The sequence below is a fragment of the Cetorhinus maximus genome, chromosome X (genome assembly GCF_964194155.1).
Source record: "Cetorhinus maximus chromosome X, sCetMax3.hap1.1, whole genome shotgun sequence".
NCBI classification, from domain to species: domain Eukaryota; kingdom Metazoa; phylum Chordata; class Chondrichthyes; order Lamniformes; family Cetorhinidae; genus Cetorhinus; species Cetorhinus maximus.
The window spans coordinates 7,239,672-7,264,020 of NC_135917.1; positions in this window are offsets into that span (position 1 = coordinate 7,239,672).

The window sequence follows — 24,349 nt, forward strand, 5'->3', positions numbered from 1 at the left end:
GAGAGAGTGTGTGTGTGAGAGAGAGAGTGTGTGTGAGAGAGTGTGTGAGAGAGAGAGAGAGTGTGTGTGAGTGTGTGAGAGAGAGAGTGTGTGAGAGAGAGAGAGTGTGTGTGAGAGAGTGTGTGTGTGAGAGAGAGAGTGTGTGTGAGAGAGAGAGTGTGTGAGAGAGAGAGTGTGTGTGGCTCACTCCCAGTCTCAGGGTTCACATTCACCGAGAACCTCACACAGCAACATATACTCACACAACCTCAGAGAGTAATGTGAACATATTCTCACATTCTCATGGTCATATTTATTAATTACTCATCTTTTAAAATGATCAATTTATTGCTTTGAAATTCCTTTATTTTGCTCAGCAAGTTGTCTTTCTTCATACCTCAGGTTTATTTTTGAAATTCATGTTTAATATTGTACCAAACCTTATCTTTAGAAAATTTGCTCATTGGCCCTTTGAGTGAGAAAAAATTGAACTGTGCTTCCCCAAGTGAAAAGGTTGGGCAAGCCTGGTTTAGACAATATAAAAACAAAAAACTACTGCGGATGCTGGAAATCCAAAACAAAACAAAAACAGAATTACCTGGAAAAACTCAGCAGGTCTGGCAGCATCGGCGGAGAAGAAAAGAGTTGACGTTTCGAGTCCTCACGACCCTTCTCCAGAACTAAGTAAAAATAGGAGAGGGGTGAAAAATAAGCTGGTTTAAGGTGGGGGGGGGTGTGGGGGGAGAGAAGTTGGGGGGGGGAGTGTGGTTGTGGGGACAAGCAAGCAGTGATAGGAGCAGATAATCAAAAGATGTCACAGATAAAGGAACAAAGAGGTGTTAAAGGTGGTGATATTATCTAAGAGAATGTGTTAATTAAGAATGGATGGCAGGACACTCAAGGTACAGCTCTAGTGGGGGTGGGGTGGAAAGACTGACAGGGCATTACAGTTATAGATTTAAAAATAATGGAAATAGGTGGGAAAAGAAAAATCTATATAAATTATTGGAAAAAACAAAAGGGAGGGGGAAGAAACGGAAAGGGGGTGGGGATGGACGAGGGAGTTCAAGATCTAAAGTTGTTGAACTCAATATTCAGCCCGGAAGGCTGTAAAGTGCCTAGTCGGAAGATGAGGTGCTGTTCCTCCAGTTTGCGTTGGGCTTCACTGGAACAATGCAGCAAGCCAAGGACAGACATGTGGGCATGAGAGCAGGGTGGAGTGTTAAAATGGCAAGCGACAGGGAGGTTTGGGTCTTTCTTGCGGACAGACCGCAGGTGTTCTGCAAAGCGGTCGCCCAGTTTGCGTTTGGTCTCTCCAATGCAGAGGAGACCGCATTGGGAGCAACGAATGCAGTAGACTAAGTTAGGGGAAGTGCAAGTGAAATGCTGCTTCACTTGAAAGGAGTGTTTGGGCCCTTGGACGGTGAGGAGAGAGGAAGTGAAGGGGCAGGTGTTGCATCTTCTGCGTGGGCATGGGGAGGTGCCACAGGTGGGGGTTGAGGTGTAGGGGGTGATGGAGGAGTGGACCAGGGTGTCACGGAGGGAACGATCCCTGCGGAATGCCGCCGGGGGGGTGAAGGGAAGATGTGTTTGGTGGTGGCATCATGCTGGAGTTGGCGGAAATGGCGGAGGATGATCCTTTGAATGCGGAGGCTGGTGGGGTGATAAGTGAGGACAAGGGGGACCCTATCATGTTTCTGGGAGGGAGAGGAAGCTGTGAGGGCTTTTGTTTTTTCCAATAATTTATATAGATTCTTCTTTTCCCACCTATTTCTATTATTTTAAAATCTATACCTGTAATGCCCTGTCAGTCTTTCCACCCCACCCCCACTAGAGCTGTACCTTGAGTGTCCTGCCATCCACTCTTAATTAACACATTCTCTTAGCTAATATCACCACCTTCAACACCTCTTTGTTCCTTTATCTGTGACATATTTTGATTATCTGCTCCTATCACTGCTTGCTTGTCCCTACAACCACCCCCCCCACCAACTTCTCTCCCCCCACCCCGCCCCCCCACCTTAAACCAGCTTATATTTCACCCCTCTCCTAATATTACTCAGTTCTGTTGAAGGGTCGTGAGGACTCGAAACGTCAACTCTTTTCTTCTCCACCGATGCTGCCAGACCTGCTGAGTTTTTCCAGGTAATTCTGTTTTTGTTTTGTTCTGCTTTAGACAATGTTGCTTTTAGTTTTTTTGTTACAGTAGAAGTCTAAATCTTGAAATCTTGTCATGTGATCCTCCCAGTCAGCCTCTGGAAATTCAAATCTTTTTCTAGAAGCTATTCGTCTCTATGGGAATCGTAACAAAAGGAAGATTTCCCATGATTCCTCGTCCTATGCTCACATGATTGCCCCTGGTGTATCCCATTGTTCTATCTTTGGCTCTTTCACTCTTCGTGCTAAGTCTTGACAACAATATCTGTAAGCATGGAATATGTAGTTTCCATGTATATGCTGACAACATCTGGTTCCACCCCTCCACCATTGTCATTGACTCTGATTCCACAGATGTTACTGTACCATCTAAATGTCTGTCTAACATCAGTCTTCCTTCCCCACACCCACCCCCTACCCACCAAAATTCAACCAGTTCATGTTCAGTCCCATCCCACTTCCATTTACACGATGAGTGATATGTAACTGCAAGTCATCGTTGTTGTCTGTCCTTCTCAGTGCAAGGTATCCTGCGCCAACTGATCACACAGCAGGATTGGCGGGGGCATTGGGCATCTATCAACTTTCCCTGGTTTTAAAGACAGAATATTGAAGGTAATTCCAGGAAATACATTCCAAAAAAACTGCCCTTTCACCTCCAACCCGAGTTCACATTTAGCATAGCCCAGTGTCACAGGGTCATCTCTTCCTGTCTGTCACCTTAGCTGTAACACTTTGGATTTTGTCTCCTAAATTGTTAATATAGAGATTTAGGATGTCAGAGAGTGGTATTGAATGGATACCAGGCGTGTGTCCACATGCATTAACAATAATAAGAAGAGGATCGTTCAGGCAGGGAAGGCCTTGCGCATCTCTTAGTGACTGGTTGTAGAGTGACAGGAACTTTACTTTTGATGGGATGTCAACACAGAAATGTTCAACAATCCTAGTAAGAACACGCGTATTTCCCTCCATTGGTAGTAGCCTTGCTGCCGGTATTTCTAAGCTAGCATGGAGATAAAATGAAAGCGAGATCAATTTGATATGGGCCTCTGATCCTCTGGTCTCCTTGCCTCAAATAGCCATTGACAGGGACCATATAGAAAGAAAGAATTGCAAATGAACAAGGTCAAGCCAGGACTGATGAATTGAGTCATGTGGCTAGATCTTAACAAACTCCAGGGTATAATGAGATGACGTATCATCTCCATAAAGCCCTTGAGTCTCATCTATCATCCTGTCAAGACTGAATGTTTGAGCAATTAACCTTAAGCAGTTTTACTCATTGTTATCATTATTTAATAAATTGAGGAAATTTTCAATGAATTGAACGGTAATTATACACGGTAACTGTTGATGCAGCTGAAGTAAGTTTTGGTGAAGCGGCCTTTTCTTTTACTTGGGAGAGTTTATGGATTTGAAGATGATGTGGAAGATTCCGTTTACCACGGTATATGATGTTACTGAGTGGTGCATTGGACTAACACTTTGCCCTTTCACCTTTGACCTTGGTTCCCATCTAGAACTGTCTGCTGGCTGTAATGGTTGTTTGTGAAATGGGTTGACCAGCCTCAATCCCGTCTTAGTGGGTATTACCCCAGTAGGCAAACTGCCTGGAATTAGGCAACACTTACATTAATCGAACGTTTTTACTCTGAGCAGCCAAAAATGTGACAGGAGTGGGAAATGAGTCATTATGGCACAGAAGGGGGCCATTCAGCCCATTGAGTCCATGCTGGCTCTCTGTAGAGAAATCCAGTCAGTTCCCTTCCCTGTTCTATTCCCGTAGCCCTGCAAGTTTATTTCCCTCGAGTGCCCATCCAATTTCCTTTTGAAACCATTTACCATCTCCATTTCCACCATCCTCATAGGCAGCGAGTTCCAGGTCATTACCGCTCTCTGTGTTAAAAAAAAAGTTCTTCCTCACATTCCCCCTGTATCTCTTGCCCAAAACCTTAAATCTGTGTCCCCTTGCCCTTGTACCATCAGATAAAGGGAACAGATTGTCTTTGTCTACCTTATCTAAACCTGTCATAATCTTGTACACCTCTATCAGATCTCCTCTCAATCTCCTTTACTCCAAGGAGAACAACTCCAGCTTCTCCAACCTAACCTTGTAACTAAAATTCCCCATCCCTGGAACCATTCTGGTAAATCTCCTCTGCACCCTCTCAAACACCCACCATGGTGACCAGCACTGGATGCAATATTCTAAATGGAATAGAAAAAAGATCATGCTGATTTAAATAAGGCATTTGTTTATTTTCTCTTGGTGGTCAGCTTGAATAGGAGATATTGGGACTCCTTACCACACTGTCGTTACATCTGATCTGACAGTGCTTCAGATTGATAGTTGAACTACAGTTTGGGCTTTCCCCTGATGTTGCTGTTTGCTTATGACTAGACAAGAAGCTGATGAACAGAAACCTGCCCCTTTCTTCACCGCCAGTTATTGGTTAGCAGACTCTGCATTAGCATTGAAGTCTTACTCATTACATAAGCTTCCCCCATTATCCAGGAAGGCAGAAAATAACACACAGACTGAATATGGCTGCGTTTAGTGACACCATGCACCCAACCTAATGAACGAGATTTGTAGCTGCAATGACAGGAAATTGGGAGACCTGTACTAAACGCAGCAAATAACACATCACCAGACAAATCTGTACTTCTAAATTTCTTTGCAGATAAAGGGAAGTGCACAGTAGCAGAGAGGTGCAATAATGTCCTATTACAGTTCAAAATCAAAACTTGTACAATTTTAAATTCCTGGCCACAGGCTCTGGAAGGGACAATTCCACATGCTTTTTGCTGGCAATGCAAGTTGTGGCTCAACGGGCAGCTCCAAGTCAGAAAATTGTGGGTTCGAGTCCCATCCCAGAAACACAAGCATGTAACTTATAGGCTGACACGCCAGTGTAGTACTGAGGGAGTGCTGTAACTTTGGGTGTGCTGTCTTTCAGATGTGATGTTATACCAAGGCCCCCATTTGCCCTGTCAGAGGGATGTAAAGCACCCCATGGTGTTTTTTAGAAGAGCAGGGGAGTTCACCCCAGTTTACAATGTTTATTTCTTAACTAACATCATTTTACCTGATGACCTGGTCATTATTACATCGCTGTTTGTGGGACCTCGCTGAGCTCAAATTGTCCCAGAAGGACTCTGTTGCATTTTTATCTGGGTATAGTAGTACAGTGATTGGATCATTAGGTTGGTGATCCTGAGTCCTGGAATAATAATGCAGACAATGTGAGTTAAATCCTGCCATGGCAGCTTGTGAATTCAGCTGAAAAAAAAAACCTATTAGCAGTAAAAGTGACCATGAGCTGTTTGTTTTAAAAACCAGGCTGGTTCAATAAAGTCCTTTTGAGAAGGAAACCTACCGTCCTTAATCTATCTGGGCCTACATATGTTTCCAGTTGATTTGTCCTCTGCAGCGGCCTAGTCAGCCACTCAGTTACATCAACAGTGACTGGGAGTTATAGCCATAAAATGCCAGCCTTGCCGGTGATGCACACATTCACTGAGCAAATTAAAAAGAAAACAAAGCCTTTATTAAAATGAATTTCATACAAAGCCATCAGTACGTAATGAATATCGCATAGCGTAATATTAAGGCCACGATGAGAGTTTAGTATAAGGGCTTCTCATTAATTTTCCAAGCAGCGGAAAGTGTGGACCTTTGAAGCTTTAATATGTGCTTTGATATTGGGGCCGTGCAATGTGTTGTACTCCTATATACTGATAGCTCACGTCTCAGGTAATTAGAAATTCTTATCAATATGCAGCAAATCAAAACATCAAACGTGTCCCATCAGGCGATCTATCTGCATCAATGACCACTAATGGGTGATGATAGCTGGCAGCTATTTTAACTCTGGATGTGCACATTAGATTTGCCACGTTCGATGATGATCTGAATCCCTCGCTCTCGTACTGTAATGATAGTGACATCCTCAGTTTTAATTCAACAGTGCAGTAGCTTTGAATTACAGCTCTGCCATTGTCAAGAATTATTTGTACAATGAGATGGGAACAAATAAACTACCTTTGATACCCAACTCTGGCAATGAGAAGCATTTAGGAGACAGCAGTAACTGTGCTGGGAAAACAGCTGCTTTGAATTCCTATTTTTGAGTCTGATTGCAGTCTTTTGTTCGAAAAATACTGCCTTTTCATACCTGTCTCTCCCCTCCTTCCCTGGAGATTATGCGCTGGAATGTAGTTCCACAGAAGCCAGCTATCTCACTCATAGCAGCAGTAATTATGGAGAGTGTCTCAGTTCTGAACTACCAGGGTTTGAGATTCAAGACCCACTCCAGAGCATGAGCATAAAAACACAAGGCTGACAACTCCAGTGCAGTACTGAGGGAGCATTGCACTGTCAGAGGCGCTGTCTGGCAGAGATTTTAAACTGAGGCCCATCTGGCTACTCAGGTGATGTAAAGGATCCCAGGGCACTGTTTTGAAGAAGAGCAGGGGTGTTCTCCCTGGTGTCCTGGCCAATATTTCTCCCTCAATCAACATCGCATAAACAGGTTAGCTGGTCATTATCACATTGCTGTTTGTGGGAGCTTGCTGTGTGCAAATTGGCTACCGTGTTTCCCACATTACAACAGTGACTACACTTCAAAAGCACTTCATTGGCTGCAAAACACTTTGAGACATCTGGTGGTCGTGAGAAGCGCTATATAAATGCAAGTCTTCCTTCTTGAATTTTGCTGGCTCGTGGGGCTCCAACAACGGGCTCAAAAGCCAGGGACAACCCCGCCTCACTTATCTGGGGGACGCCCCTTCCTCCACCGCCCCCCAGCTACATTTTAGGCCCACCCAGCAACGAATTAGTTGCCAAGGGGCTCCCTGTCAGCCTGTGCAGACCAAGGAATAAAGCAGGGGCTACCCTGTCCCCTTCAGCTCAGCTGCTTACTGGCTGAACTTGCTGAGTTCCCCCCAGGCCCAGTGTTTCTTGAATCACTGTAAACAGGCTTCTCTGTACCCCAATTCCAATCCCAACTGAACTCGATGGCTTGACAAGCAATTAATTGCATTGCCTCTACAATGTGCATCGTCCCCAGTACATGCATAAACATGCTAATGTGCCCAAAATACCCAAATGTCCTCCAAGTGTAAAATTAAAATGTACAGTGGCTTGCAAGAGAGCACTGTGGGATGTATTAGTCACATTTAAGCACAGTTGCCACTCTCCCCAGATGCCCTTTGTTTCTGGCTAAATTTAAAAGGCTACCTGAAGTATTATCATGCTCCCGGGTCACTAGTTCCCCTTAGGTGTACAAAAGGGAGGCTGCCATGGTGGAGTCAGCAAAGAACCTTCACCCTTAAGGGATGCCACCTTAAGCCCTGTGCTCTGAAGAGTATTAATGAAGGTTTGTACCACAAAATGAGCTACCCTTCCCCTGGGCTTTCGAGTGTCAGTAAATAGCTGGAGACTTGAGCACACAATCTCGGCTTCACTGAGGGAGTGTTATACTGTCTGAGGTGCTGTCGTTTGGATGAAATGTTAAACCGAGGCCCCGTATCTGCCCTCTCAAGTGGATGTGAAAGATCCCATGGCACTATTTCAAAGAAGAGCAGGGGCATTTTCCCCAGTGTCCTAGTCAATATTTATCCCTCAGTCAACATCTCAGAAACAGATTATCTGGTCATCATCTCAGTGCTGTTTGTGGGAGCCTGCTGTGCATAAATTGGCTATCACATATTCTGCATTACAACAGTGACTGAAATGTGCTATTTAAATGCAAATTCTTCTTCTCTGTACACTATACTGGGCAGTTGAGAGGATGGATAAACTTTTATTGATCTCAACACTCCAGCGACTGACTCCAGACTTTTGGTGGATATAATCCTTTCTGCTTAACTTGTGTGATTCTAGAGACTATTCTGGATGGTTAAATACGAGCATATGAATTAGGAGCAGGAGTAGGCCATTCAGCCCCTCAAGTCTGTTCCACCCATTCAAAAAGATCATGGCTGATTTCTGCTAAGAAAGGGTTAACCATGTAGATTTAACGTATTTCCTGATAGCTTTCTACCCTGGATTAAGAGGGCAGAAAAGACAACTGTTTTAAATGCTTCGAACCTCATTGCTGATTTATCCCAGGACACTGGGTAGGAAATTCTCACGTTGTTTTCTTTCAGTGATATGGTCATTCATTTCAGTAAATGCTTTCCCTCATCTCCTAATGTGTTGACTCTCACTGAGGGGGTGAGTTCACACCCTCCAAATCTCACTCAAGTGGCTCTCCCCACTTCTTCACCCCGTGCTTCCACATGGTGACTGATGGCCAGCTATTCCTCCATGATGGGCATCACAACGGAGCCCAATGCTGTTCGTACCCAGGGCTTAGATGTGCACTTTTCATTTGGTCCACTAATTTGGCGATCAGGAGAAGGAACTGCCAATGTGTTTGTTTTTCTTAAATTTCCCTTCCACCGCCCACTAAGGCCAGTGGTGGCCGCCATATTGCCACTCTGGCTGAGTCCAACAGATCAGGGATTAAGCCACACTGCACAATGCATATAAACATCCACTGAAGAGGCTGAAGTCGGCCCTTATCTACCAGACGTGACAATATTCAATTGTGAAGGGTCCTGTTAGAGTATTGCTGAAAAAAGAGATATGTTGTCAAAGCTTTTCATCTTGCACTCATCAGGACAGATGCAAGAATGCCAAATTTCAAAGGTGCAACAATTTATATGAGAAAAGGGTGCTGATTGGTTGGCAAATCGACCCTGATTGGTCGAGGCATTGCCATGGAGAAATCACCAGGGAACTGTTTTCCCCCAGGCTTTTATTCAAAAAAGGTGCAATGCCTGGACATGTTCCTTTTGCCTGCAGAGGCCAGGTTCCTGCATATGAATATATATATAGCTTCTAGCAAGCATAAGTGAGCCACACCGCCAGCCCGACTGATAATCTTAAATTAGTTGTTAGTGTAATTCTTAGCACACTCGGGATTGTTCAGCAAGAGCTGTCCAATTGCGGAAACACATCTAACATTCGTCATTATGTTTTGAGTTTTGTTTTAAGCAATACTCAAGTTCTGTCTTACCAAGGTTCTGTTTGAGTAAATGCGGAGAAAGGATTTCCACTAGCAGAAGGGTCCGTAAGCAGTGGGCACAAATTTAAGGCATTTCGCAAAAGAACCAGAGGTGACATGAGGAAGCAATTTTTACACAGTGAGTTGTTGTGATCAGGAATGTGCTGCCTGAAAGAGCAGTGGATGCTGATTCAGTAATAACTTTCAAAAGGGGATTACTTGATACTTGAAGTGGAGAATATTCTAGGGCCACGGGGAAAGAGCAGGGGAGTGCGACTAATTGGACAGCTCTTTTAAAGAGCTGGCATAGGCACAATGGGCCAAATGGCCCCCTTCTGTACGACATAATTTCTTGATTCTCAAAGCCCTTTTGAATATTCTTTTCCATTCAAAGTGCAGAGGTAATAAAATATTGAAACCATCTAATAAATTGAGCAAATAATAAAAATATCTAACACATCTGTCATACAATTTGCTGCTTCACTCATGACATGGCTACTATTTTAGATGCAAATGTGGCAATGAGATAGGCAAAACTCAGCAACGAAAGAGCGGAGGAAGACCAATCAGCCCACCTTGCCTCATCAACTTCAAAAAGCCAACTACTCCTCCATCACAGTGTCAACTATCCATTAACCAATCCCAGTGGTTTTGCCTGAACTACCCTACCCAGCAGCTCAATCCAACTTTACATGTGAAGGACTCTTAGCATCAATCCTAGATTCACCAACCCTGCCCCTCCTTGCCCTGCTTTCGTGGGGCAGAATTTTGCCGTTGGCGAGCAGGGGGCGGGGCCCACTCACCGACGCGGGATGATGTCAGGCGGAACCCCCGATGTCGCCGCGCCCCATTTAAATTTTCAGGTAGGCGGGGGCGCAGCAAAATCAGCTGTGGGCCCACCGACCTGTCAATGGCCAATTGAGGCCATTAACAGAATCATTAAAACAATTAAAGGACCTGCCCGTCCAACCTTAAGGTTGGTGGTCAGGCCAGGAGCCCTGGCGGGAAATAGAGAAAACATGAAACCTCATCCAGTGGCGGGATGAGGTTTCATGCAGGGTTTTAAAAAGTTTAATAAACTTATTATGTAAATTATGAACATGTCCCATCTCATGTGACATTGTCACATGAGGGGGACATGTTAAGGATTTTTCTTTCTATTTTTAATGTTTTTAGAACTGTCAGCGATCTCCCTGAGGCTGCACTTAGCCTCAGGGAGATGTGCGCTCTTTCCTGTGCATGCGTGAAAGAGCGCACTCTGGCTTTTAGGGAATATCCTCCCCCTCCGCCCACACAGGGAGCACATAGCGCTTCCCGCCGGGCGTCACGCTGGGCGGGCCTTAATTGGCGCGCCCACTTAAAATGGTGGCGTTGCCCGCTTCTCCGGCGGGGATCGGCTCCCTGCCCGCCGGAGATTGGGTCAGGCCCGCCCGCCCGACAGGCAGAAAATTCGGCCCATGGTGTGTGTGGATTGGTTAGCTCAGTGGCTGGATGGCTGGTTTGTGATGCAGAGTTTCACCTACAGCACAGGTTCCTTGGCTGAGATGTGGTGACCATCAGGTTAAACTCAGCACCAGTCTGTGGACCTCTGGGACACAGTGACTTTCATTTCATGGTGGACCCTGGAGACTTGCTCCGAGTTTACTATCCCTAAACTCCTGAGCTTCCCTTTCCCTCTTTGGAAATATCTCCTCAAGACTTATCTCTTTTGACTAAGTGCTGAGTCATCCCTTTGAATCGATCTTTCCCTCGCTCCGTTTTGCGTGCACCTCTATGAGGCGTGTTCGAGTATTCTTTTTACTTTAAATACAAGGTGCTGCTCATTTAAGCAGTCCCCTTCCATCTCCTTGTAAGGCTTAACAGCCCAAGATTCTTCTTCCTCATGGGAAGAGTTTTCCAGTCGGCAAGTGGGGTACACTCTCTGACGTGTAAAATGACGTGTAGTGATGTCGGGCGGGCATCCCGACGCCAACATGTGCCATTTAGATTGGCAGCTCGGCGGGTGTGCAGCCGCGTCAGCTGTGCGCCCGCCGAACTGTCAAAGGCCTGTTAAGGCCATGAACAAAGCAATTGAAGCTGTTAAGAATGCTGCCCATCCAACCTTAATTGGCCTGTCCACGTAAAATGGTGGCGCGCACCCAATTGGGGGCGCCGATTGGGTTTGCACTCGCTCCTGCCCGCCCCCACACAACCCCCTCGATGCGGCGGGGGGGAATTCAGCCCCAGGGCGTCTACCTCATTTTTCTCTCCCGGGTTGCATGCTTCACTTACGCTTGGGTCAAACACACTGGTCAGGTTCAACAGACCAGAAGGAAGAAAGTACTTGCATTTACACAGTGTCTTTCATGATCTTCGGGCACCTCCTAAGTGGTGGCCACCCTTGGTAGTGCTCCGGACAAAATGAATCAAAAAATATAATGACTAAGAAGGTTCACTCCAGTTTCCTGCTGTATATGATGCGTATTTAGATTGATTATGACATTTTTGCATTCCCCCCCCACCCACCACCTCTGTGAAGGGAAAAAACTAAACCTTGGGGCGAATGACATGGCAATGCATTTACTAGATGAATGTTTTTACTCATGTAATGAGCCTGTAACAGGTATGAATCATTCAGCGAAGCCATTTGTAGCAATAATTATTAAAAAAGCAGCTGTACTTTATGGAAATTCAGCATTGGACGTTCATAAATTGTTAAAGACGATTACAGCAGGCTATGGTAGCAATATATCTGAATCAGTGGTTTTGGCATTTATTTTAATTACTACAGGAGTCTCTATCCATCAGGCTGATGCTTAAGGTGTAATTCTAACCTTTCATTCCAGAAGAGGCCTAAACAATTTTAAGTGCAAGGGCTCAACCACTTGTGAAGTAGAAAATGGACCAAGATGATTCAGTACATTAGGAATTTGGAGCATGAAGCATATTGAATATTGCAACTGAATTCAGAGCAAATGACACATTTAACATGAAACACTGCGGAGTTTCATTAAACCCTCTGGATATTCCTGCTCAGATCAAACAGTTGCTATGAGCTGGCTTGACTGGTACAAGCTGAGGTTGAGACGAGGATTGAGCTGACTTAAACGGTAAAAAAAGTGATTTGATTGAAGTTTTCAAGACATTAAGGGGAACAGATAGAGTGAGAGAGAAACTATTTCCACTGGTTGGGGAAGCTAGGACTAGGGACATAGTCTAAAGATTAGAGCTAGACCTTTTGGGAGTGAAATTAAGAAACACTTCTTCACACAAAGAATGATAGAAGTTTGGAACTCTCTCCCACTAACAGCAATTGATGCTAGATCAATTGTTAATTTTACAACTGAATCAATAGATTTTTGTTAGCCAAAGCTGTTAAGGGATATGGGGCAATGGCAGGTATATGGAGTAAGGTTGCAGATCAGTCATGATCTCATTGAATGGTGGAACAGGCTTATGGGGCTAAATGACCTCCTCCTGTTCCTATGTTCCTAAGTATGTGAACTGGGCCAATAGGAAGTATTTTCAAACTGACACATGAACTGAGCCCCCGCTCTTCTCCAAATTTGCAGCAGTCCCATCCCCTCGGACCTCCAGTTACCTTTTGTTCTCACCTTGGTCTTTTTGCCCTCATTTTCACTTTTTCACCTGTTGTCCTTGAATAACTTTGACATTTTATTTCCACTTTCGTTCCCTTTTCTCTCTTGTTTTGCCCCAATCTGCTGTGCAACTTGAGAAACCTTGTCTAACCTTGATTCTTAATCCTGGCAGGGCACTTGCCTAGGACATATTTTCCTCTCGTGCCATTTGAGAGATCAGGTAAGCCAGTTCTGCACAAAAAGTAGTTCTCCCTGCCTTTACCACTTCCTATGGACTTGAAATAAATGCTTTATTGTTGATACATTTTTGGGGATGGGGTGGGGGGTGGGGGTGGAGATATTTTATAATTAAAGGCTCTTTGCAACTTCATCTCTCTCCTAATGAAGTAAATGCACCATCAAGCTTTAGTGTACTGTGCACAGCATGATCAGTATGACAAAATCATACCTTAAGATTTATTAGCTGATTTTTCAAGAAGCGACAGTATTTCACAGATTAATCTGACTAGGCTTCAGTGTAACCATCAATGTAGATAAATTCACATTATTAATAAACCTTCTTTGCTTAGGGTATAAATTTAGAAAAGGATTATTGCCATTTATCTGCATTATGTTTGAGAATATTTCCTTGAGCTGTCTTGGCTCTGAGGTTGCGTAATGCCAGAGAAGGCTTCAAAATTGCGGGTGGCCAACTATGAGTTGGAGAGGAAGCTAACGACTGGGCAAGACTGTGGATCTTTTGAGCATTCAGGAATTATCGAGTGTGTTTAACTCTGGAAATGAATAAGTTCCAGGTCATTTCCTCGATTATGTTGTGGAAGAGGATTAACACACTACTGCATTTGTTCTTCCATTGAACTAATGTTAGGAGAAAGGACCAATGTGAATATGGAGCAAGTCTCCCTGCTTCATACATGAGTGGAATTTTTTTTTCTCACTAACGTTGGTGAATGAAGGAAAATATGGCCCCTTTGTGACGTGGGATTGGAATCTATTCAAATGCTCTCCCTGAGCTCATCCAAAACTTTGCTGCCTGTATCCTAACTCACACCAAGTCCTGTACATCCATCACCCCTGTGCTCTCTGACCTATACTGGCTTCCACTCCAGTAATGCCTCAATTTAAAAATTCTTACAAATGCCTCCATGGCCTTGCCCCCTCCCCATCTCTATAACCTGCTTCAGCTCCAAGATCTCCTCCAATTCTGGCCTCTTGCCCATCCCAAATTTTCTTCGCTCCACCCTTGGCAGCCGTGCCTTTAGCTGCCTAAGTCCTAAACTCTGGAATTCCCTCCCTAAACTTCTCTGCCTCTCTCTCCTCCTTTAAGAAGCTCCTTAAAACCTGCCTCTTTGACCAAACTCCTGTCCTCATATCTCCTTATGCAGCTTGGTGTCAAATTTTGTTTGATAATTGTTCCTGTGCATCACCTCGGGGCATTTAACAATGTTAAAGCCACTATATAAATGCAAGTTGTTGTTGTAGGCCAGACTAATGGGATGTTCATGGCCAGCAAAATGATTTTGGTGAGTTTCCATCCAGTTCCTAGTGGGGATGAGCTGATTGATGGCCCATTAAAGCTGGTGCATGGTAGAGGAATTTTTTAACAATTCAGCCTTTCTAGTGACCTTTTGCTGACAGTTAAAATGAATTTTTCATAAACAAATCAAGTCTCCACTGAATCAAATCTTGCACCCTTTACTTATGCAATGAGCGGGATCGTGTACACTAGGACTAAGGGCCCCTTAATTCTGGCCTAACACACTGGGGATTACACTATATTTTTGCATTTTACTCTGAAAAATGTTGTGATTTATGATAGGATTACTACATTCATGCTAAAATTAATAGTAGGATTTATTTACAAGTAAAACATTGTACTGAAGCAGTAATACACAACAATGAACTAGTCATACAATACGTAAAATCAATATAGGGTTAAAATCTCTGTTTCTGGAGCTCATTTTTATACAGTTTTTGGATGAAACATTCTTCAATAGACCTTCAAAAATGCAATGTTGTACTTGGGCACTATAATTTCTGTGTTAGTCCACAAAATCTGAGCAGCGGTGTCAGGAACAGAACAGATCCACAGATTACTGCTGTATCAGTTGTGTTTATGGGAGGGAATGCAGCTTTAACTCCCATTCTATCCCTTTGAAAAATTTCTTTAAAATTGAAATATGAGCAAGCTTATAACATCAGCTGGGGTGTTGTGTCTAATTCTGGACATCATGCAATAGCAAGGATGTTCAAGTCTGTGGAGAGGATGCAGAGCGGACTTCCCAGAATGGTACCGGGAATGAGGGACTTCAGTTATGTGGAGAAGCTGGGGTCGTTCTTCTTAGAGCTGAGGAGGTTAAGAGGAGACTTAATAGAGCTGTTCAGAATCATGAGGGGTTTTGAGAGAGTTGATAGGGAGAAACTGTTTCGACTGGTAGGAAGATTGGCCACCAGAAGATACAGGTTTAAGATCATTGGCAAATGAGGCGAAGACAATTTTTTTGCACTCAGTGGTTTGTTACTATCTGGAATGCGCTGCCTGAAAATAAAGCAGATTCAATGGTAACTTTCAACAGGAAATTGGATATCAACTTAAAAAGGAAACATTTGCGGGTCAGTGTGGAAAGAGCAGGGGAGCGGGACTAATTGTGTAGCTCTTTCAGAGTGCCGGCACAGACACAATGGGCTGAATGGCCTCCTTTTGCACTGTATGATTCTCTGATTCATATCATCCTGTTACTCTGCAGCATTTAACATGGGAGTTAGTAGTAAGGTTAGATGGTCAGTAATACTCAGGTGAGTCAGTTTTAACTACTAAAAATTGAGTGACGGCTGCATTGTTGGCCTACGCTCTATTAATTTGGCATCAGTGTGGTTTCATGTCCTCCACTGGAGGAAACAGTGCTGTTGGTAATTCAGAAGTAAATAATAATGAGCATTCAAGGCCCCAAACACATCTTCCAGGTGAAGCAGCGATTTACTTGTACTTGTTTCAATTTCGTATACTGTATTTGCTGCTCACAATGTGGTCTCCTCCACAGTGGGGAGGCCAAACACAGACTGGATGACCGCTTTGCGGGACACCTTCATTCAGTCCTCAAGCATGACCCCAGCCTTCCTGTCACTTGCCATTTCAATTCACCATTTTGTTCTCGTGCTCACATTTCTGTCTTCGGCCTCCTGCATTGTTCCAGTGAAGCCCAACGCAAGCTGGAGGAACAGCACCTCATCTTCCATTTAGGCACTTTACAGTCTTCTGGACTCAACATTGAGTTCAAACTCTTCAGCCCACGAACTCCGTCCTCCATTTTGATATTTTGTTCCCCCCAAGTACCAGTCTGTATCTTGTTCTCATGTGTTGCTTTCAGACAGCGCTGAACCTTTTCCCGCTATTAACACATTCTGCTATTTTGCTTTCAGACAGTGCTGACCTTTATTCTGCTATTAACACCTACTCTAGACCAAAGCCTTAGTCTTTGTTACTTTCATTACAACTCCCTTTGTCTTGTGTTCCATGACATTTTTGTCATTAATCTCCCCTACCCTCTAACCTATCCCTGACCTTCTATGTAGACAGAAGGAGCATGTTCAGGCATTGCACCTTTTTCAACAAAACAAAAGCCTGGGGAACAGTCCTCCCTTGGTACATTACCCATGGCAATGCCATGACCAATCAGAGTCGACCTGCCTGGTTTGAATTTAAACAAAAGCTTAGTAGTTCACTGCTCCCTGGTGCATTCTCCATGGCAACACCTCTACCAATCAGAGTCCACTTGTCAACCAATCAGCACTCTCTTCTCGTGCAGTATAAATTGTTACTCCCTTTGAGATTTGGTATTCTTGAGAATTCTGTCCTGATGAGTGCAAGACGAAAAACTTCGGCAGCATGTCTCTTTTTTCAGCAATACCTTGTCAGTTGATCATGACAATCTAAGTGTAATAAATTGCAGTCTAAAACAGAGGATGATTGCAGCTTGAAACAAGGGCTGATTAAACAACTCCAAGTTGGATTTGCCCTTTAAGGGATGGGTGCTTTGATGTACTAACCTTTGATATTTTTTTCCTCTTGATGGGTTATTTTTTTAATCAAAAGGTATCCTGTTTTCTCCAGAAGTGGTTCTTCAAAAGAAAGAAAAATCTTCACATGAAGACCCTCATTTGAAGAAACAAATAGTGTGTAAAAGTATTGCAAAGCTCCACCATTTTGTAAGAATAAAAGCACTTCTGATTCATAAAAATAGCCTTCTCCTGTGCCACAATGATTTTATGACTAAATGAACTCTCTATAACCCCACCAGCTTAAAGGGTAAGATGCTAAGTGGCAAAAGAAGCAAATCATGTGTGAAAAATCAAGATAGCTTGCTCACCCTTAAGCTCTGCAACTCATAATTATTTGGGCTACCCTATGATTGTGTGTGATCCTTCTCACCTCTAGCCTCCAATCATCTCTTTCAATTGCAATTTTTCTTGTCTAAATTTTTAATAAGTGCTACAGTGGTCATTGCTTCTCTGAAGGCAAAGCTGGATAAGTATATGAGGATGAAAGGAATAGAAGGTTATGTTGGTTGAATGAGATGAAATAAGGCTTGTGTGGAGCATAGACCTGTTGGGCTGAAAAGTCGATTTCAATGCTATAATATTCCATGTAATTCCATGTAACTTCAGGACTACCCTGGGCGTGCATTTTACCTTGTTGAGGAGCAGGATCTAGTGAGTCAACCCCAGACTTCTTCTGGTGCTGCTTTGTAATGAACCGCTAAGAACTTTATAAGAGGGTTAATCTTTCAATTTCCTTCCCTCCCTTGTCTCATACGAACATACGAATTATGAGCAGGAGTAGGCCATTCAGCACCGCCCGAGACTGCTCTGCCATTCGCTAAGATAATGGCTAATCTGATTGTGACCTCAGCTCCAATTTCTTGTCTACCCGCTATACCCTTTGACTCCCTTGTCAATCAAGAATCTATCTAACTCAGCCTTAAAAATATTCAATGACCCAGCCTCTGCCAACTCTCTGGGTGAAGAGAGTCCCTAGACTCACAACCCTCTGAGAGAAAAATGTTCTCCTTATCTCTGTCTCAAATGGGAGACCCCTTATTTTTAAACTTTTAAAAAATTATTCATTTGTGGGATGTGGGCCTCGCTGGCTGGGCCGGCATTTATTGCCCAACCCTAATTGCCCTTGAGAAGGTGGTGGTGAGCTGCCTTCTTGAACCGCTGCAGTCCATGTGGTGTAGGTACACCCACAGTGCTGTTAGGGAGAGTGTTCCAGGATTTTGACCCAGCAACAGTGAAGAAATGGCGATATATTTCCAAGTCAGGACGGTGAGTGGCTTAGAGGGGAACCTCCAAGTGGTTGTGTTCTCATGTATCATGTACCTTGTCCTTCTAGATGGTAGCAGTCGTGGGTTTGCAAGGTGCTGCCTAAGCACCCTTAGTGAGTTTCTGCAGTGCATCTTGTAGATGGTACACTGCTGCCATTTTTCATCAGTGGTGGAGGGAGTGAATGTTTGTGGATGTGGTGCCAATCAAGCAGGCTGCTTTGTCCTGGGTGGTATCAAGTTTCTTGAGTTGTTGGAGCTGCACTCATCCAGGCAAGTGGAGAGTATTCCATCACACTCCTGACTTGTGCCTTGTAGATGGTGGACAGGCTTTGGGTAGTCAGGAGGTGAGTTACTCATCGTTGGACTCCTAGCCTCTGACCTGCTCTTGTAGCCACAGTATTTATATGGCCAGTCCAGTTCAGCTTCTGGTCAATGGTAACCCCCAGGACGTTGATAGTGGGAGATTCAGCAATGGCAATGCCATTGAGTGTCAAGGGGTGATGGTTAGATTCTCTCTTGTTGGAGATGGTCATTGTCTGGCACTTGTGTGGCATGAATATTACTTGCCACTTGTCAGCCCAAGCCTGGATATTGTCCAGATGTTGCTGCATTTGGACATGGATTGCTTCAGTATCTGAGGAGTCGCGAATGGTGCTGAACAATGTACAGTCATCAGCGAACATCCCCACTTCTGACCTTATGATGGAAGGAAGGTCATTGATGAAGCAGCTGAAGATGGTTGGGCCAAGGACACTACCCTGAGGAACTCCTGCAGTGATGTCCTGGAGCTGAGATGACTGACCTCCAACAACCACAACCACCTTTCTTTGTGCTAGGTATTGCTCCAACCAGCGGAGAGTTTTCTCCCTGATTCCCGTTGACACTAGTTTTGCGAGGGCTCCTTGATGCTACACAAATGCTGCCTTGATGTAAAGGGTAGTCACTCTCATCTCACCTCACTGTGTCCCCTAGGTCTAGTCTCTCCCATAAGGGGCAACATCCTTTCAGCATCCACCCTATCAAGTCCCCTTAGGATCTTATGGGCAGAATTTTTACCTCGTCAGGTGGGCGCGGCGGGTGGACCTGGGAATGGCTGCGCTCAGGCCTCCACCGCGATTTCATGCTATCTGGCCAATCAACAGCCAGCTGGTGTGAAACGCGCGCTGATAACCTCAGGGCTGCTGGGGTGGGGGCGGGAAGAGTGCGAGCACTGAAGTTTGCGCATGTGCAGTGGGTGCGCTCAGTGAGAGCTCCCTGAAGGCACAGAGCTACCTCAGGGAGCTGAAGGTTTCTAACATTAACAATAAAGAAGACAAAAATGAGTTAAAACATTTTTTTTTAAAATCACTGTTCAAAACCTCATCCTGCCCGCGGATGAGGTTTCACAAAAAATGCAAAGGCCGCTTGGTCTCTTCACCTGCCCACCAACCGTAAGGTTGGACGGGCAGGGAAAATTTCACTTTAATTAATTAATTAATGGGCTTGACAGACCTCTTAATTGTTGGCGACACCTGCGTGTGCCTGCTGCCCAAAATATTGCGTGAGTGTGCGATGACTTTGGGATGCTTGCCCGACATCATCGCACTCTATTTCACGCTCGTGCGTGTCGGGTGCACGCCCACACACCAAGTTGGAAATCCTGGCCTGTATGTTTCAATAAGACCGCCTCTCATTCTTCTAAACTCCAATGGATACAGGCCCAACTTGTCCAACCTTTCCTCACAGGATAACCCCCTCATTCCAGGAATCAGTCGAATGAACCTTCTCTGAACTTGTTCTAAAGCAATTATATCCTTTCCTAAATAAGGAGACCAAAACTGTACACACTCGAGATGTGGTCTCACTAACGCCCTGTACAACTGGAGCAAAACATTCCTACTTTTATATTCCATTCCTCTTGCGATAAACGACAACATGCCATTTGCCTTCCTAATCACTTGCTGTACCTGCATAGTAACATTTTGTGATTCATGTACCAGAACACCCAGATCCTTCTGTACCTCGGAGCTTTGCAATCTCTCTCCATTTAAATAATATGCTGCTTTTTTATTCTTCCCACCAAAGTGGACAAGTTCGCATTTTCCCACGTTATATTCCATCTGCCAAATTTTTGCATACTCACTTAACCCACCCTTTGCAAATTCCTTTTGCCCTCTTCACAACTTACTTTCCTACCTATCTTTGTGTCATCAGCAAATTTAGCAACCATACATTCGGTCCCATCATCCAAGTCATTCATATAGATTGTAAATAATTGTGGACCTAGCACTGATCCCTGTGGCACTTGTTACATCTTGCCAATCTGAAAATGACCCATTTATGCCTACTCTCTGTTTCCTGTTTGCTAACCTGTATCAGTGATAGCACTTTCACCTCTGAGTCAGAAGTGTGGGGTCAATTTCCATTCCAGAGACTTCTGCATACAACCAATGCAGTATGGCATTGTTGGAGGTGGAGTCTTTCGGATGAGATGTCAAACCGAGGTCCAATCTGTCGCCTCAGATGGATGTCAAAGCTCCAACAAAGTGGCATTAGATGAACAGGGGAGTTCTCCTGGTGTCCTGGCCAACAGTTACCTCTCAACTAGTGTAATTAAAACTGATTATCTGGTTGTTATCTCATTGCTGTTTGTGGGAGCCTGCAGTGTGCAAATTGACTGCTATGTTTCCCAATATTACGACAGTGGCTACACTTCATAAAGTGTTTCATTAGCTGTGAAGCACTTTGGGACATCCTGAGGATGTAAAAGGCACATTATAAAAGCAAGCTCTTTGTTTATTTCTTCTATTCTGGCTGTGAGTAGTTAACTCAGTTATGGACAAAATTGGAACCTTGCTGGCCATTATGGTTCATTATAATACCATGGGTGCATTCAGTCACTGAGTCATTAGGAGGATTATCAGGGGGCGATGGAGAAAATCATGTGCATCATTTGATCTCCAGGATTCAATTACTGCCTTAAAGGAACTGTGTACCACAATTAACATCATTGCCATTATTTATTATTATTGATGGCCGAACTGTTGATGAACAATCTGTTAAAAATGTTTTTCCTCAGAAGGAATCTATATTTTATTGACCTAATTTCTCCCTAAGGGTTGCCTCAACAGCCATTTTCAAACCGGGACTCTGGATAGTTTTTAGCCATTGTGGTTTGAGTGCAGCAACATAGTAATTTAAACATTAGGACAAAAAGTGTATAAAATTGTTGAAAAACATAGAACTTATGACTGGAAAATATTAAAGGTACCATTCTAGAACCCACTCAATACAAAGGCCTTTGGCCAAATTTATGGTTTGTAGCTCGTTTATAGGCAATTGTTATCTGTTTAGCATCTGCGGCAAATTGTGTGCCAAGCTTTGTTTAAGATTAATTTTCCTCACTTTTTAGGTGGCCAATTTTCTTGATATGTAAGTTCTCTGATATCGTTTGAATTCGAAACTTATCACACATGAATGGTACTTCCACGATGAGCATTGAAAATATATGGTTCACACTAGATTACTGGAGAATTCAACATGAGCTTATTATTGTACCACCCTGCCTGGAACAGAAATGTTGTCTTTCTTTTAATGGAAAACAATCTGTTTCCATCAGCTGTGGCTATTGTAACCCATTGCTCAGCTCATAATCTTGTGGAGAGAAATAATCCTTTAGAGTGAAGCTGTACAGCAAAGCTTCGTGACTAGAATTCACTGATTATTGGCACCAAGGCAGAAAAGAAAATTGGCAATATTAACACTACAGCAAAAACTGCAGTGGTAAACTCTGAACAGAACAGGTTGGAGCGAGGTACAAGTTGGAAGTAATAAAATTAGATGAAGGTTGGTGCCCACTCGTGGGATTCAGCTGCCATTAAAAACCACTCGCGCGTTCTCAGTCTGGCTTATGACTGCATCTGAACCCCTTAAACATGCTGCAGCCTTGTAACATGCTCCCTAGTTATCTGTTGTCAGCTTGTTTCAGTAATTTGTTGGATCAAAGAATTTATACAGTTGATTTTTCACATTATTGGAAATTGGCCAGCTTATGTACCAGGCTCTTTGGATTTGGTGGGTTTGATCCAATTTCTGGAGAAATTACAAGCTGATGAGGTATATCCTATGTTACTGTCAAGGACCAAGCAATTGATGTGTCATATTTCATTTAGCAGTTATGTTGCACTCATTATGCAATGTGTCTTGCATTATTAACATCTCAATACCGTTATAGAGCTGGGCACCGCGTTCCTGTCTATTCAATAAGTCAAGGAGATCACAGCTACTTCCAATTATACAAATTGTATTCATTGATTGCAAGATCTTCAATTATGATGAAAAAGGAATAATCCATTTTGTAGCAATTATTGGATTCTTCATCAATAAAACTTTCTGTTGTGTTATATAAAGGTGCTGCCACACTTAACCCCTGGCCTGCTGTCTGGCCTTTGCGGGTTCCATTTGTTTGTGGCTCTTTAACATGGCCTGTCATTCATGGTTTTAAAAACACATCAACAGATTATCAAGTTTATGAATCCAATAAATCGCTTTGTTGGACATGGTGGAATTCAGCTTCAAAGATTAAAATCCAACTCCCGGTTCGTTTGCAAGAGTTGATGGAGGCCTTACCGATGCACTCAAACAATCACAAAATGCATAGGGATGACAAAGGTCATTTAGCCCATCGTAATACATCCATCCAGGACAGTCTAGCACTCCCTGCATTGCTACATCTCATTGTTTCTCCCATGATTCCGGGATTTTTTTTAGCCTTCACCATTCAGGAGCTTATTCCGAGTATTAATTACTGCAGAAGAAATCACATCCTCATGTCAGCCCTAAAGATGCCTTTTCCTAGTTTTACTTATGTCCCCTTCCTCGTTCTACTCCCACAGTTTAGTTTAAAGTACTATTTTAGATTAACCATTTCCATAGTACTTAGTACTTCTTGTGCCTTCATAAGATCACCTCTCAGATGCCACTTTTCCAGGCTGTAGGGGCCCTAATTTCTCCAGTCTTTTATCATAACTCAGACACCTGATCTTAGGGATCAGCTTTGTGTATTTCGATTAACTTACTCTGTGCTGTCTGTGCAGCCTCCTTTGATTCCTAGCTTGCTATCATCTGCAAATGTAACCTCGTTCCATTGAACGTACTTCTCTTGCCTGACTTCGGTGGAGTACAACTGATTTTGCCAAATGTTGAACACATCAACTTTATGGAGAAATCCTTTGGATTGGGGTCATCCTTAATTGCGGGATTTTCTGTAGGACCCATAATGGAGTGAGTTATTTCCCAGTTAATACCATACTGTACTGATTCTGTCTGTATGATTGCACAAACCAGGAGCCCCGAGTTAGTTTCTTTGCTGGATGGCAGGACACGTGCATACATAAGAAATAGGAGCAGGAGTAGACCATTCAGCCCATCGAGCCTGCTCCTCCATTCAATACAATCATGGCTGATTTTGGGCTTCAACTCCACTTCCCGCCTGTTTCCCATATCTATTCCCTGAGAGACCAAAAATCCATCTATCCCAGCCTTAAATATGTTCAACAATGAAGCATCCACAACCCTCTGGGCTAGAGAATTCCAAACCCTTTGAGTGAAGAAATTTCTCCTCATCTCAGTCCTAAATGATCGGCCCCTTATCCTGAGACTGTGCCCCCGTGTTCTAGATTCCCCAGTCAGGGGGAACAATCTCTCAGTATCTATCCTGTCAAACCTCTTCAGAATCCTGTAGGTTTCAATAAGACCACCTCTCATTCTTCTAAACTCCAGAGAGTATAGGCCCAATTTACTCAGCCTCTCATCATAGGACAACCCTCTCATCCCACGGACCAATCGAGTGAACCTTCGCTGTAAAGCCTCCAATGTAAGTATGCCCTTGCTTAAATATGGAGACCAACTGTGCTCTGTACTCCAGGTGTGGTCTTACCAAAGCCCTTTACAATTGTAGTAAGATTTCTCTGTTTTTGTACTCCAGTCCCCTCGCAATAAAGGCCAACGTGTCATTATTTAGCTTCCTAATTGCTTGCTGTACCTGCATGCTAACTTTCAGATGTGCAGAGCACAGCTGCCTCAAGTATCTTTTTTCTTACTGTGAAGCATTGACAGGACCAGTTGGCTCTTTTCAACAGTTCTGAGGTCCAGAACAAACAGAAAACTGATACCCACAGGGCTTAGACACTGTGTGACTGTGATACTGGAAACTCACATGTAATGTCACAACTGCTGCCTGCCACCTCTCCCCCACCCCACCCCTCCAAAACCC